Below are 16,680 nucleotides of genomic sequence, written 5' to 3' on the forward strand. Positions count from 1 at the left end.
TACTTAATCATAATCTTTACTGAACTCAACGACTTGAATGCAACGTCTTTTGAAATATGCCATGAATGACTCCAAGTAATATCTTTAAAATGAGCAAATGCACAGCGGAAGATTTCTTTAACACTTGAGAATAAACATGCTTTAAAGTGTCAACCAAAAGGTTGGTGAGTTCATTAGTTTATCATAAACGATCATTTTCATCATTTTAATAGACCACAAGATTTTCCATTTCCATTTCTCATAAATATATGTCCCATGCATAGAGATAAAAATCATTCTTATGGATTGAACACCTGGTAACCAACATTAACAAGATGCATATAAGAATATCCCCTATCATTTTGAGACATCCATCGGACATGATAAAAATGAATTCGAAGTACTAAAGCATCCGGTAATTTGGATGGGGTTTGTTAGGCCCAATAGATCTATCTTTAGGATTCGCGTCAATTAGTAGATCGGTTTACTAATTCTTAGGCTACCAAGTAAAAGGGGCATATTCGGCTTCGATCATTCAACCATATAATGTAGTTTCGATTACTTGTGTCTATTGCGTAAAACATTTATAAAAGCGCATGTATTCTCAGTCCCAAAAATATATATATTGCAAAAGCATTTAAAAAGGGAGTAATGAAACCCACCATACTGTATTTCGTAGTAAAATACATATAACGTCATTGAACAAGTGCAAGGTTGGCCTCAGATTCACGAACCTAAATTAATTATATATATTTATAGGTTGGTCAATATTTGTCTAACAAATTAGGTCAAGTCATAGTGTACCACAATCCTAATGCCCGAGACTAATATGCAAAGGTCAACAAAAGTCAATTTGGCTCAAAATGATTTCCAAAATTTATACATGACTATTAAATAGTTTAAATATCGTCATTTTATATTTTTTAAAAATTTTTAAAAGATTTAATAGAGTAAATAATATAATTCATTTATTAATAAATAAAATTTTATATAAAAATATACTTTTATATATCTTAAGTAATAAAATTTATAAAGTTCATTTAATATCATAAAAATATTATGATAGATTCTATTAAGGTAATTATATTATTTGTATTACATATTTATTTGATAAAATAACATTGATAATAATAATAAGTAAAAGTTGTATTATTTTGTAATAATGATTATTATTATTCTGTTAATAAAAATATCAATATTTATATTTACTAAAAAAATGATATTATGATAAAATGAAAATTCTAATTATGATAACTTTAATATTTACGATACTTTTTAATATTAACTTTAAAATAATAATTTTATTTAAAATGATAATAATAATGATATTTTATAATAATAATGATATTTCTATTAAAATGATAATTTTTGTTAAAATGATATTTTTAATATTAACGATACTTTTAATAACAATAGTAAGAATGAAAATAATAAGAACACTAATTTTATTTAAATCAATATCTTACAATATTTTAATTTTATCATGATACTCATACTCATTATTTCCCAATCGATTCATTTAATAACTTTTAATCGTCTTTTATATGGCATTCATATTAATGATGATAATAGTAATCATAATAATTAGGTGTTACTAATATTAGTTTTCATTATAATAATATTAATAATAATAAATATTATGGTAATATTAATGATAATACTAATAACTATTTTAATGATAATAATAATATTAATTATAACTTTTACGATAGTAACAATAGTAATAATAATAAAATTACAATTTTAATGATAATACCTTTTATTGATAATGATAATAATAATAATAATAATAATAATAATAATAATAATAATAATAATAATAATAATAATAAGAAAAAAACTAGAACGACGATAATAACGACGATAATAATAATCATTTTTAATATTAATATAAAAATTCAATCGACTATAACTTCAAATCCGTTCATCGAACCCATTTGAGTTCTAAATGAAACGTTCTTAATTTTTCGCTAGCTTTCTAACGACATGCATATCTTATACGTTATCTCAACCGCATATGTAACTAATTCAGGATTTAACATAACCTATCTAACGGCAATATCAAAAGTACAAGCATGCATAATCCTATATACTCGAACACTAGTCAAGGATACCCTATTAATATATAAAAGTTAAATTATGAGTACTCACGTATCAATATTGTGATTCAATATTGCAGGAAAGGTACGTAGACGCAACAGGGATGATAAACACTAGGTTGACCTCACGAGCATACCCATGAACCATACCCATCACCTCCATAGCTATAACCCATAATTTCCTTAGCCCTATCATACTCGAAAAACTCATTTTTAAATTACTCGATCAACACTCCGTCGTAGTATTTTATGTATAAATACTAATAATATCGCTCCTAATACTACTACTAATAATAATAATAATAATAATTAATAATAATAATATTAATAATAATAATTATAATTATAATTTATATATAGAGAGTAATACGAGAGATAGATGGATAGAATGAATTAGAAACAGAACACGAGTGAATTTTATAGAACTCTCCTTCCCAAGCCTGCCATGCGATCGCATGGCTCACTACTACATATCCCATGCGATCGCATGGGATACCTTTACAGCCTACATATGATCAAACTTATATGCCGACACTCATTATAATATATATTTTATATAGAATATATTTAATTCATATATTTAATTATATACTATATTATATTTACGTTTTTGGTAAAAATATAATTTTTACTCAAATGACACGGACGTTGTCACTTGACTCATGTACTACTTTCAGTTTTTCGAACGCACTTTCGTACGTTTAGAAAACTAGCCCTTTACGTTACGCGACGTGTACCCTTAATAATAATTTGACTTATTTATCAATAAATTACGCGACACGAGTTTATCAAAGTAAAGTACACCTTTGAAATATAAACGGAAATGATTACTAACTTTTGACTAACTCTCGTTAATGACACTATTGTAAATCACTTTTACCAAATATTTCGGATACCGTTAAAAGGAAAGGTTTTCTAAATCAAAGTGGACCTCTCAATAGAGACTCAAAATCATAATTCAATGTATCTAATATTTCAATCTTTTTATATTATCTTTTAATTCCATCGATAATTATTCTAAATATATTTTGAAACAAATACGTTTATGTAAAGTATTATACGTCTAATTCTTTGTTAATGTTTTCGAGTTATAATATATACAAATACATATATAATCATATCCGTCCATATAACAGTTCGTGAATCATTGGAATTTGGTAGAGGTTAAATGAATGTATGAACATATTTTTAAAATCCTTGAGATTCAACTTAACAAACTTTGCTTATCGTGTCGGAAACATATAAAGATTAAAGTTTAAATTTGGTCGGAAATTTTCGGGTCATCACAGTACCTACCCGTTAAAGAAATTTCGTCCCGAAATTTGATTGGGATGGTCATGGCTGACAATAAGTATGTTTTCATGATGCATATAAGCTGAAGATTAGGGTTTTATCATCATTGAGTAATATGGACAAAACCATTTGATTTTTGTGAAGAGTACGAGTGAAGCTATCACCAAAAGAGTGATTTGTGTAGGTATAGATTCTTCGTATCTTTTGACGTAGATAGGATTGATTTTCAAGTTCAAGAGATTTGGAGAAAATCTTCGTAACAAGATTTGATTCTCCGGTAACTAAGGGAATTAGGATCCGCTTTAAATGTGATCATCCTTTTTGATTGCTCTTTCAGATGTTTTGCTATAAATTCCACCCTCTTCATTTTCTTACAACTCACACCTTCTATTCTTTCTCCTTTAATTCATACTTTAAGTCATTTGTCAATATGTTCCATCCAGTTTTGATTTTCAATATACTCCTAACTTTCATATCAGTCATTCTTCTTTTTCACCTGCCGCCAGAAGAATCTATTTACTTCTACTATATTTTGGGTTTTATAATATTCTTAGTTCTCCCGTGTCTTTATATTGCTATCTGTATCGATATCTACGGCTTATAGTTTCTGGGTTGTTGTTGGGTTTTATATCTTCCCTTACATTTCGATTTTCCTGCTTCTGTCTTCTATAATCATTGTCATCCCCAGTTAATGCTCTCTTTTATTTGCTGCGATTTATACCCCGAATTTCTAATTCGGAGTTTTGTCCTTTCGTTTCTTCTTCTTGAGATTAAACACCACTTGTAATGGTCCAGAATTTGCAGATATGAATTTCGGAATGAACATAGTTAATGTTCTAAGAAGGAAATCGAAATGGCACGATTTTGATTTGTCAAATTACTAGAATATCCTGGAAAAGACCGAATCATCAAGAAATATTTTCTTGATATTTTTAGAGGTTAAATAGAATACGAGAGTCGTGTAACATGGCATATGATGACGTTATGATCTGCGAATCATCACGTTCCATTTAGAAACACAACATGACTTACTATAATATAATCACGTTAATTAAGTGTCATTATATTATACTAACTCATGCTTCAGTTCCCAACATTACTTCAAAAACATTCTTACTTCAAACTCGAAGGTTTCAGAATTTAGAAACTAAATAGTTTCATTTATGATGTGATACAGATAACGCGAGAGGATAAATGATTTCAGATGAGGATATTTATGGAAATATCTTCAGAAATATGGAGGATATTTATAATGAAAGATACGATGATATCTTAGAATTTCTAATATCAGAGGATGATAAAGAATATTGTCCGCAGGGGTTTAGAGTCAGGAGCAAGGTATTCGTTAATGACTTAAGCAGATACTGAATCATTTGGATTCTTTGAAGGTAGGTTCAGTATTTTTGATTTGTCCACAACCTCCTTCATACTTTGCTCAATCCATTTTTCCAGTTCCAAAACTTCTCTTTTTATGAGCTTTGCCAATACACTATTTTTTATCATCAAACTTTTGACTGTTACGATTGTCAACAGTTTCTGCTGCTTCATTCAGCTTTTCCAAAATTCGGAGATCTAATTCGTAGATTGAGGTGTTTTTCAAAAACTTCACATTCGAAGTATGTAAATCTTGGAGGTAGACGTTATATGTATATATAACTGTTGATATAGCCATGCTGCGAGATTTCAAAATACTGATTGCTGATTTTCAATAATTGGTATGGAATTTCTTGTTACAAGGTGCGGATGAGTATATGATAGGGTTCTAATGAATATAACTATTTTTCTGAAAATCAAAGATCAATGAAGTTGTTGGTAAGTTTATTTGCTAATGTGGTGGAACATAAACGGTTCCCCGGTAACAATGGCGAGAGGACAACATATTTATCAAGGTTATAATACGGCTGTTTCGATTGAGAAGTCGAAGTTGCCTTGCTGGAGCTGTGACAAAACTGACTACTTTGGAATGGAATTGAAAAGTCATTTTAGCTAATAAATGCCAAAGGGTCTGACACGGATACATGTTAATTCATGACTTTGGTTTCGAGGGTTTTTCAGGTACATAACTGTGGGTAACATGTGGTTGGATCATCATCTCGATTGTTCATTGTTTAAAGTGTCTTCAGAAATTTCGGAGGATTTGAACACATATGGTAATCATTAATATACATATGATGTTCTAGCACAGTTTTGAAGTCAAAGTATAGCTTTGAAAGATATAAGAATCTAAGAGTGATGATACTGGTTATATTTCGAATTGAATTTTTTTGCGATTTCAAAATCAGAATATGTAATTAAATTTGAACGAGTATGGTTGTTTTGATTTTTATGAAAGAATGTATATTGTTGAGAAAATAGTGAGTATAGTTGATGATTGTTGAATCAAATTCGAAGAATGTAACATATAAATTGTGAATTTATATATCTCTCGGGTATTACCTACCCGTTAAAAAAAAATTTCACAATTAATATTTTGTACAAAAGAATTTTTATTACAGTCTTTAGGAAAATATATATGTGTATATATCCTTTAGATGTAACATAGATTTAATGAGTTAATATTAAATTAAACTCATTGATTTACGGTTGAAACTAGAATTGAGTAATCCCTAAAACTTTAGAAATTACATGAGTATTTCTTCAATGATATTGGAATTATGAATCAATACTTTGTTATTTGTTGATGCATGATGTTGGTTTTCATGAAATTCTTGTGAACTTCGCAAGGTATGAATGATGTTATTTGAAAAGTTTCGAGTACATCGATGATGAAAGTGTAAAATCAAACATATATTTGAATAATACTCTTGATTTATTATGAAATGGAATTTATTGAATTGAGGCAGAGATTGTAGTTAATGATGATTAAGTTGCGGACGAAGGATGTACATCATTGCATATTAGTAATATGAATTAACCGAGTAGTTAAGATTCACACATAATAGTTTAGTACGGAAAAATTTATTATGTTTTAAAAATTTATATATATAAGATATACATATAAATCCTTCAGTGAAAATGAGTTAATACTTCATAACTAGTTCATATGACATACTTGTTGTTAATTGGTAATGATGTCCATGGTGATTCTTGAACTGTCGAAGCTTGTGATGTTATAGGTGCTGCTAGTGCTGATGATGTTGATGGTACTAATGGTGCTGGTGATGCTAACAGTACTGTTGATGCTGCTGGTAAAACAAGTCGCACCATCCTTGTCAGGGTTTTTACTCTTCCTTTTATCATCTCGGTCCACACGCCTGATTTATGGTTAAGGCTAGAATAGATAATCTCTAAGATTTTAGGGATTTCATATTCGCCGTGGAAGGTTTCTCCAATGAAGTGATAGATTAATACCTTATCGGTTATTGTTGTTGGTACTCTATGGTGCATATGACGTTGAGACTTAAGGTACTGATTGTGATGTTGCGGTGTGGGATGCAGATGTTGTTAGTGGTGGTGGTGATGACAGTACTGTTTATGCTGTTGGTGCTGCTGCTGGTGTTTGTAACCTTTGCACCATATTCTCCAAAGCCACTACCCGAGCGCGAAGCTTGTTGACTTCTTCTATCACACAGGGGTGATTGTCGGTTTGGACAAGCAGATAAATGAAATCTAGAATTTGATGTAGTATATAGTCGTGACTAGACACTCTGGAAATGAGAGAGAAAATAGTGGTTCGGACAGGTTCGCCGGTAAGTGCTTCTGGTTCTTCGTCAAGAGGGCAATATGGTGGATGGAAGGGATCACCTTCTTCTTGTCTCCAATGATTGAGAAGACTACGAACCCATCCCCAATTCATCCAGAATAGATGATGGCTGATTGGTTGATCCATTCCAGTCGCACTGCTTTCGGAGCTTGAGTGGGATTCCATTTCGGAATCCGAGGGACTTAAAATGATAACGAATTCCATTTCGTACGATTGAATAAGGATTTTTCGATATGAAATGATTTTCCGGCTATTGGGTGGAATTCTAATTACATAGAATATATATATATATATATATATATATATATATATATATATATAGAGTAAAAGATTTTGTAGATTACGGAGGAATTTACGGAATATGCTAGGCAAAGTTTACAGTAATAGATATGATAAGATATGATTTAGCAGATACGCTAAGATATGAATTTTATCTATACACTATTCATGCAATCAATGCAGTAAGATGTGTCTAAACTTAAGAATGATAAGCAGGTAATTTTCGACAAAAATTATAAGCAAAACTTTTGAACTGCAGACACGGTCAAAGTCCAGACTCACTAATGTATCCTAACGACTGTCAGTTAGACACACTAATGCAGACCTGGTTCGCTAAGACCACTGCTCTGATACCACATGTAAAGACCCGTCCTAATCTCTAACGACCCGTCCTAATCTATCTGGACGAATACATTACATTTGGTTACATCGCGAGGTACTTGACCTCTATATGATACATTTTACAAACATTGCATTCGTTTTTAAAAGACAAACTTTCATTACATCGAAAGTTGACGACATGCATACCATTTCATAATATATCCAACTATAATTGACTTAGTAATAAACTTGATGAACTCGACGACTCGAATGCAACATCTTTTGAAATATGTCATGATTGACTCCAAGTAATATCTCTAATATAAGCAAATGCACAGCGGAAGATTTCTTTCATACTTGAGAATAAACATGCTTTAAAGTGTCAACCAAAAGGTTGGTGAGTTCATTAGTTTAACATAAATAATCATTTCCATCATTTTAATAGGCCACAAGATTTTCATTTTCATTTTTCTCATAAATATACGTCCCATGCATAGAGACAAAAATCATTCATATGGATTGAACACCTGGTAACCGACATTAACAAAATGCATATAAAATATTCCCATCATTCCGAGACACTCATCGGACATGATAATTTTGAAGTACTAAAGCATTCCAAATTCCAGAATCGGGCTTGTTGGGCCCGATAGATCTATTTTTAGGATTCGCGTCAATTAGGGGGTCTGTTCCCTAATTCTTCGGCTACCAAGCTAAAAGGGGTATATTCGGCTTCGATCCATTCAACCATATAATGTAGTTTCAATTACTTGTGTCTATTTCGTAAAATAGTTATAAAAATAGCGCATGTATTCTCAGTCCCAAAAATATATATTGCAAAAGCATTTAAAAGGGAGCAAATGAAACTCACTATACTGTATTTTGTAGTAAAAATACATATGACGACATTGAACAAGTGTAGGGTTGGCCTTGGATTCACGAACCTATATTCAATCATGTATGTTAATACATGTAATGGTAATCGAACAAATATTTATATTATTAGTGATTTTATTTGTTATTTTAATAAATTATGTGTTTCATTAATAACTTAATTAAATGTATTTATTTTATATATTTTAAATAAATAAAAATGTTAATATAGTTTAGTTAAGTATATTTCTATTTGTCCAATTTTCATTGTAGTAATGATAATAATATTAGTAGTATTAATGATAATATTAATATTATGGTTGTTATAAAAATAAAAATGATACTGGTAATAATAAAAATTATAAAAATACTAATAATGTAAAAATAATAATATTAATGTTAAAATAATAATAATGAAGATTATAAAATAATGATAATCCTAATAATAATAATAATGATACTAATATTGATATTAATGAAAATAATAATAAACTTTATTAATTTTCATAATAATAATGATAATAATAATAATAATAATCATGTTTGTAACTACAATCCTAATAAATATTAATAAATGATAATCTTTATCATGGTATCTATTTTAGTGATAATGATAATAATTATAATTATAATGGTAATAATAGTAACAATATTAATAATAAATAATACTGGTAATAATAATAATGATAATATTCATATTACTAAATAATAATAATGCTAATGATATTAATATTAACACCTAATAATAATACTAATATTAGTAATAATAATGATAATAACAATAATAACAATAACAATATAGTTTATAATAATAATAATAATAATAATAATAATAATAATAACAATAATGATAATGAAAGTGATAATAATAATAATTATACTTCTAATAATAACATTAATAATAATAATAATAATAATAATAATAATAATAATAATAATAATAATAATAATAATAATAATAATAATAATAATAATAATAATAATAATAAAAGAAAAAGGGAACTACCTCCAAGGAATCGGTTTTTAAAAAAAATGCCCCGAACCGGGCTTGAACCCACGATCTCTTGTTCACCCGACATATGCCTAACCATCCTTCTGCTTTGATTTATCTTATTTAATAGCCCTCTAAAAATATATATCCTATAACTATCTATCATTCTATTTCTTTTCTTCCCTACTGAACAACAAGTCGACCAGAATAATCAAATTCGTAACAACGGTTTTAAGATTTGAATTAGGATATGGAATTGGAACGAAAACAAGCTTCTTGGATAATTTTGATCAACAGACGCGAAGAGAAAAAAAATAAAATAAAAATAATAGCAGTAACAGTCTTCGTGAAGAACTCAGAACTTTAAATTCGATTTTTGATTTCCAGCCCATTTTAAATAAAAATTACAACATGAAACAGGTAGAAAATTCTTCCTAGAAACTATATGAGTCATTAATTGTGACTGAAACAACATCTTCTCTTTTAATTCAGTCTTAGAACCATCGGTTGACTTTTTAAAACCGACACTTTGACTTGAAAATTTGGATTCGGTATAGAAAATTAGAATCTCAATTTTTGCAGACAGATTGAGTATGGAATTCCTAACTAAACTGTATTATTAGATTTTTGAAAACAACACAAAATCGAGATTTTGCTAAATTGACCCAAGAACAGAGGACGTTTTAGGTTTCTTCATAATTTCAATTTTTATTTTCAAATTGCAGAAGGTATATGATAGAAATTGTATTAGTGAGGCTTAATAAAGAGGATATGATCGATGGGTCTGCAATATAAAGTGATTTGGACTGTAACGAATTTGAGACAGATTTTCAATCCGGAAATAGTAATAATAAACAGATAGCTAATTTTTTTAACAAATTCGTACGATTTAGTGAAAGTGATATCTAACAAAACTCAGACAAGTAAATCATCAAAATGAATCAAACAAAATTTAAAAAGTAGAAACTGTAGGTAACAGATTATCATCAACGATTCTTTTTTTTATTAATATTAATAGTTAATATTTAATATTAATTAATAGTTAGTAAATATAAACCTATTAATAATAATAATAATACATTTTAATATTATATATAATACTAAAAATAAGATAACAATTTAATATTAAGTATAATGATATTTATAAATAATAATTTTAATAATGATATTACTAATAATAATAATATTAATGGTAATGGTAACAAGTTGTTTTATCATATAATAATTATAAGGATTTTTGTAATTTTTAGTAGTAAAGTTAATACTAATAATATTAATAATAATATTAACAATTATATTAATGATCATAGTAAATAATAATATTAATAATATTAATAACAATAACATTAGTAATAGTAATAATATAACAAACTAAATGTTGCAAATTTCATATATATATTATATAATAATATTAACATTAATTATTAATATCAATAATAATAAAAGTAATAACATTAATATATCAACTATATTTTAAATTGAAAGTAACCTTAATATATAAATATTACATATTATAAATTATGTAATATTTAATATTCATCTAACATACATTGAATATTTAATTTCTACATTTTAATATATATATTAGTATATAATATGTATTTGCATATTATATTATACTATATCAATTTATATACATCAAATTCGTATCTATAGATTGTATATTTAAACAACACTAGTCTTGATATTAATGTTGAAAGTAATAACAATATTATTATAACAACTATATTTTTACTTGTAATTACATTTAATAAATATTATAATGTAATAATTCTTAATAACAATCATATATATATATATATATGTATATATATATATATATATGTATATATATATATATATGTATATATATATATATATATATAATATCATATATATAAATATTTATGTATATATCCATTTTATTAGTAACTTAATTGTTCTATTTATTATTTTACCTTTCTAATTCTATTTGATAAAAGGGTTTTGTATTCAATCAAAATATAATATATATATATATATATATATATATATATATATATATATATATATATATATATATATATATATATATATATATATATATATATATATATATATATATATAATTATTTACACAGTTGTTCGTGAATCGTCGACCACGGTCGAAGGATAATTAAATATATGAAACAGTTCAAAATTTCTGAGACTCATCATTACAGACTTTGTTTATCATGTCGAAATCAAATAAAGATCAAGTTTAAATTTGGTTGAAAATTTTCGGGTCGTCACAGTACCTACCCGTTAAAGAAATTTCGTCCCGAAATTTGAGTGGAATCGTCATGGCTGACAATAAGTATGTTTTTATGACGCATATGGCTAGAAATTAGAGTTTTATCATCAGTGAGTAATATGGATAAAACGATTCGATTACTCGAAGTGTACAAGTGAAGCTATCACAAAAGTTTGAGATAAGTTAATAGATATTCGTCTTTACTTTTGACGTAGTCATGGTTGAATTCCGGAATTCAAGGGATTTAAAGAAAATCTTCGAAATCTAGAAGATTTGATTCTTCGGCGAGTAAGGAAATTAGACCTTTATAATTTAATACGGTTATCAGTCCTGATTGCTCTGTCAGATATTTTCACTATAAATCAACTTCTTTCGTTCCATTACTTTCACCATTTCAACACGTTCTTTCTTAATTCATACATTCAAAAGATTGTGAAATGCTTAACCTTGTTCTAATCCTTGATATTATCCTAATTATCATTTCTGTCATCCTTCTTTTCAATCTTCCACCAGAAGAATCTATTTACTTCTACTATTACCTTGTGGTGATACTATTCTTAATTCTACCGTGTCTTTATATTGCTATCCGTATTAATATTTACAGTTTGTAACCTCCGTGTTGTTATTGGGCTTTATATTTTCTCTTATATTTTGGAGCTCTTTGCCTTTTTATTCTCTTCTCGACCTCTAATAAAGCGAGTAATGATCCAGCATTCGTAAGTATGGAGTTTCAAATGAACTTAATGTTCTAAACAAGAAGAACGTAATAGTACAATTTGATTTGGTTAAATTACCAGAAAGATAGAACTATCAAGAAATTATGTTCTTGATATGTTTGAAGATTAGGTAGAATGTAAGAGTCGTGTAATATGGCACGTGATGATGGTATGATCTGTGAATCATCACGTTCTATTAGAAACTCAGCATGACTTACTGTAATATAATCATGTTGATCAAGTGTCATTATATTATACTAACTCATGCTTCAGTTCCCAACACTACTTCAAAATCATTCATAATTCAAACTAAAATTTTAAAGAAATTTAGAAACTAAAGTAGTTTCCTTTATGATGTAATAAAGATAGCACGAAGAGATAAATACTTTCGGACGAGAATATTTATGAAAATCTCTTCAAAAATATTGAGGATATTCATAATGAAAGATACGATAATATCTTAGAGTATTAGAATCATAGTGTGATGAAGAAATTTATTCATAATGATTTAGAGCAATTTAGGAGTAAGGTATTCGCTAAAGATTTCATCAGAAACAGAATTATCTGGATTCTTTATGTACAAGTTTAGTCCTTGCGATTTGTTCCGAGTCTCCTTCATAATATCGCATAATCTGCTTTTTGGTAGTATATTTTCTATTGAGCGTTTCCAACACTCCATTCTTTATCATCATACTTTCGACTGTTAAAGTCATCTATAGATTTTGCTGCTTTATCAGTTCTTTTGATACTCAAAATTGATTAGCAGGCTGAGTATTTTTCAGAATTTTAGAATTGGAGATCATAATTCCAAGAGGTAAAGGTTATATGTATACATATAACTATTGATGTAGAAATGTTGCAAGATTCAAAATACTGATTGTTAATTCCCGATAATTGGTATGGAAAATTTTCGTTATAAGATGCGGATGAGTATATGATAAGGTTTTAAGGAACAAATGTAATGGTTCTTCGGAGAGACTTAAGCCAATGAGTAATGAAGTTGCTGGTAAGTTTCTGATAATGTGGTGAGATATAAACGGTTCCCCGGTAACGGTGATGAAGGGGTAATTGTTATAATAATGCTTATTCGAATGAAAAATTGAAGCTGATTTGTCAGTGCTGTGACAAAATTGGTTAATTTGAAAAAGAATTGCAATGTTATTTTCGGTAATAACAATGCCAAAGGAGCTATCACAGATACGTGTTAAAGTTCTACTTGGGATCCAGAAGTTCTCCCAGGTGCATGACTGTGGATAACATGTAATTGGATCATCATCTCGATTGAGATGTTTTCAAGAATCATGAAAGGTTTGAATGCAGATCTTAATTATCAAGATACAAATGAAGTTTAGGATGAAATCAAGTGGCAAACTTGAAGAATTGTTTAGTTTCATATATTATAATCAATATTTTAAATTATTTTAATTGTCCAATGTTGGTAGTCCTCAGTTGATAGTCCACAGTTAGCAATATATAATATTCGAATTAATTAATACGTGTCGTTACCCATGTACATGTCTCAGACTCGATCACAACTCAAAGTATATATATTATTGTAGAATCAACCTCAACCCTGTATAGCTAACTCCAGCATTACTGCATATAGAGTGTCTATGGTTATTTCAAATAATATATATAGAAGCGTCGATATGATATGTCAAAACCTTGTATACATGTCTCGATATTTATATGCGTAAATAACAGTATTTAAATGACGATAAATAAAGTGCGTAAAATAAATAACAGAAATTAAATGACTATAAATAAAATTGCGAGAATATAAATTGCGATAAATAAACTGCGATAAATAAATTCCGATAATAAAATGTAATAAGGAATTAACAGTTAGCTAGGAACAGTTAGCTAGGATTTTGTTAGCGTGGATTCTTAACAAAATTTTCTCTTGGTTAATTTGTTTGTTTCTAACAAATTTTATTTTTGTTCAATGTTTTCTTCATTATGCCACTTGTTGGATTCTGATAGGTCAAAATCCAAATATGAAATTGAATGAAAATGGTTATTCTGTGGTGAAATTGAATGAAAATGCATTTGTATATGTTTCAAAAAAAATCATTAAACAAACCACACCCAAGGTCTATTGTTCTTGTTACTAATCGACCTCACTACCATATCTCATCGATCGTCTCCATCCTTGTCACCTCGTTTTGCCACGACACCGTGATCATACAACAAAACCACACCCGTCACCACCACGTACAATCACCTTCACCTTGATCATCATTTCAACCGCCACTACCATCGAATCCACAATCAATCTTGTTGTTCGCATATTATCACATCTATTCCTACTTCAGTTTATACTATCAACCCTAACAACCATCACCATTCTTCGTTATTGAACCATTTCTCAAACGCACTTAACCTTCTTTCTTTCACCAACCCTAGCGAATACCATCATTGCCACCGGGCTACTAATTGTTCGACCATCTACACCCACACCATAACCATATCAACCTCTATTATCATCTATTTTTGTTGACCAACACAAACCCAAAACCTTTTTGTTTTAGTTGTATCCAAATTGAAACCCACAACCGACACCTTCATCAACAACACCACACCATCTCTCTCTCTCTCTTGTTTTCTCTCTCTCTCTTTGGTTTGCAGCTGGAACATCGTGAGAAAACCACCATAATCATCACTACTCGTGAACTACTACTGCAGCTGCTAAAATTCCGTTTCTAATTACTCTTCAAACCATCAATTCACCTTATTATTACTGGCTTGCTGCAACCACACGCCAACCATCACTGCTCGCTGCAACTATTATTTTCGAGCTACATGTTATCAAACCATCCATTTAATCTCTCTACATATATAACATATACGCACAGAGATATATAAGCAACCACAATTACATATTATATATGAAGACTACAAATAATGGAATAAACCAAAACTACTTTTGCGGTATGTCTTTTTCTGTTTGGTCGACACCTTATTCAACAAAGAATACCTCACATGTAACACTTTCACTAGTTCACTAGTGGATTATAAGGGAGTGATTGAGCTGTAAAGGAATTAAAAGTTATGGGATTATTGTTCTAGTTGAAATGTCCCGTTCTTATTGATTAAAAACGTTCTATATTAATTGATTTCGTTGCGAGGTTTTAACCTCTATATGAGACGTTTTTCAAAGACTGCATTCATTTTAAAACAAACCATAACCTTTATTTCATCAATAAAGGTTTAAACAGCTTTACGTAGATTATCAAATAATGATAATCTAAAATATCCTGTTTACACACGACCATTACATAATGGTTTACAATACAAATATGTTACAACAAAATAAGTTTTTTGAATGCAGTTTTTACACAATATCATACAAGCATGGACTCCAAATCTCGTCCTTATTTAAGTATGCGACAGCGGAAGCTCTTAATAATCACCTGAGAATAAACATGCTTAAAACGTCAACAAAAATGTTGGTGAGTTATAGGTTTAACCTATATATATCAAAATCATAATAATAGACCACAAGATTTCATATTTCAATACACATCCCATACATAGAGATAAAAATCATTCATATGGTGAACACCTGGTAACCGACATTAACAAGATGCATATATAAGAATATCCCCATCATTACGGGACACCCTTCAGATATGATATAAATTTCGAAGTACTAAAGCATCCGGTACTTTGGATGGGGCTTGTTGGGCCCGATAGATCTATCTTTAGGATTCGCGTCAATTAGGGTGTCTGTTCCCTAATTCTTAGATTACCAGACTTAATAAAAAGGGGCATATTCGATTTCGATAATTCAACCATAGAATGTAGTTTCACGTACTTGTGTCTATTTTGTAAATCATTTATAAAACCTGCATGTATTCTCATCCCAAAAATATTAGATTTTAAAAGTGGGACTATAACTCACTTTCACAGATTTTTACTTCGTCGGGAAGTAAGACTTGGCCACTGGTTGATTCACGAACCTATAACAATATATACATATATATCAAAGTATGTTCAAAATATATTTACAACACTTTTAATATATTTTGATGTTTTAAGTTTATTAAGTCAGCTGTCCTCGTTAGTAACCTACAACTAGTTGTCCACAGTTAGATGTACAGAAATAAATCGATAAATATTATCTTGAATCAATCCACGACCCAGTGTATACGTATCTCAGTATTGATCACAAC

Source organism: Rutidosis leptorrhynchoides, chromosome 2 (assembly GCF_046630445.1).
Source record: "Rutidosis leptorrhynchoides isolate AG116_Rl617_1_P2 chromosome 2, CSIRO_AGI_Rlap_v1, whole genome shotgun sequence".
Taxonomy (NCBI): Eukaryota; Viridiplantae; Streptophyta; class Magnoliopsida; order Asterales; family Asteraceae; genus Rutidosis; species Rutidosis leptorrhynchoides.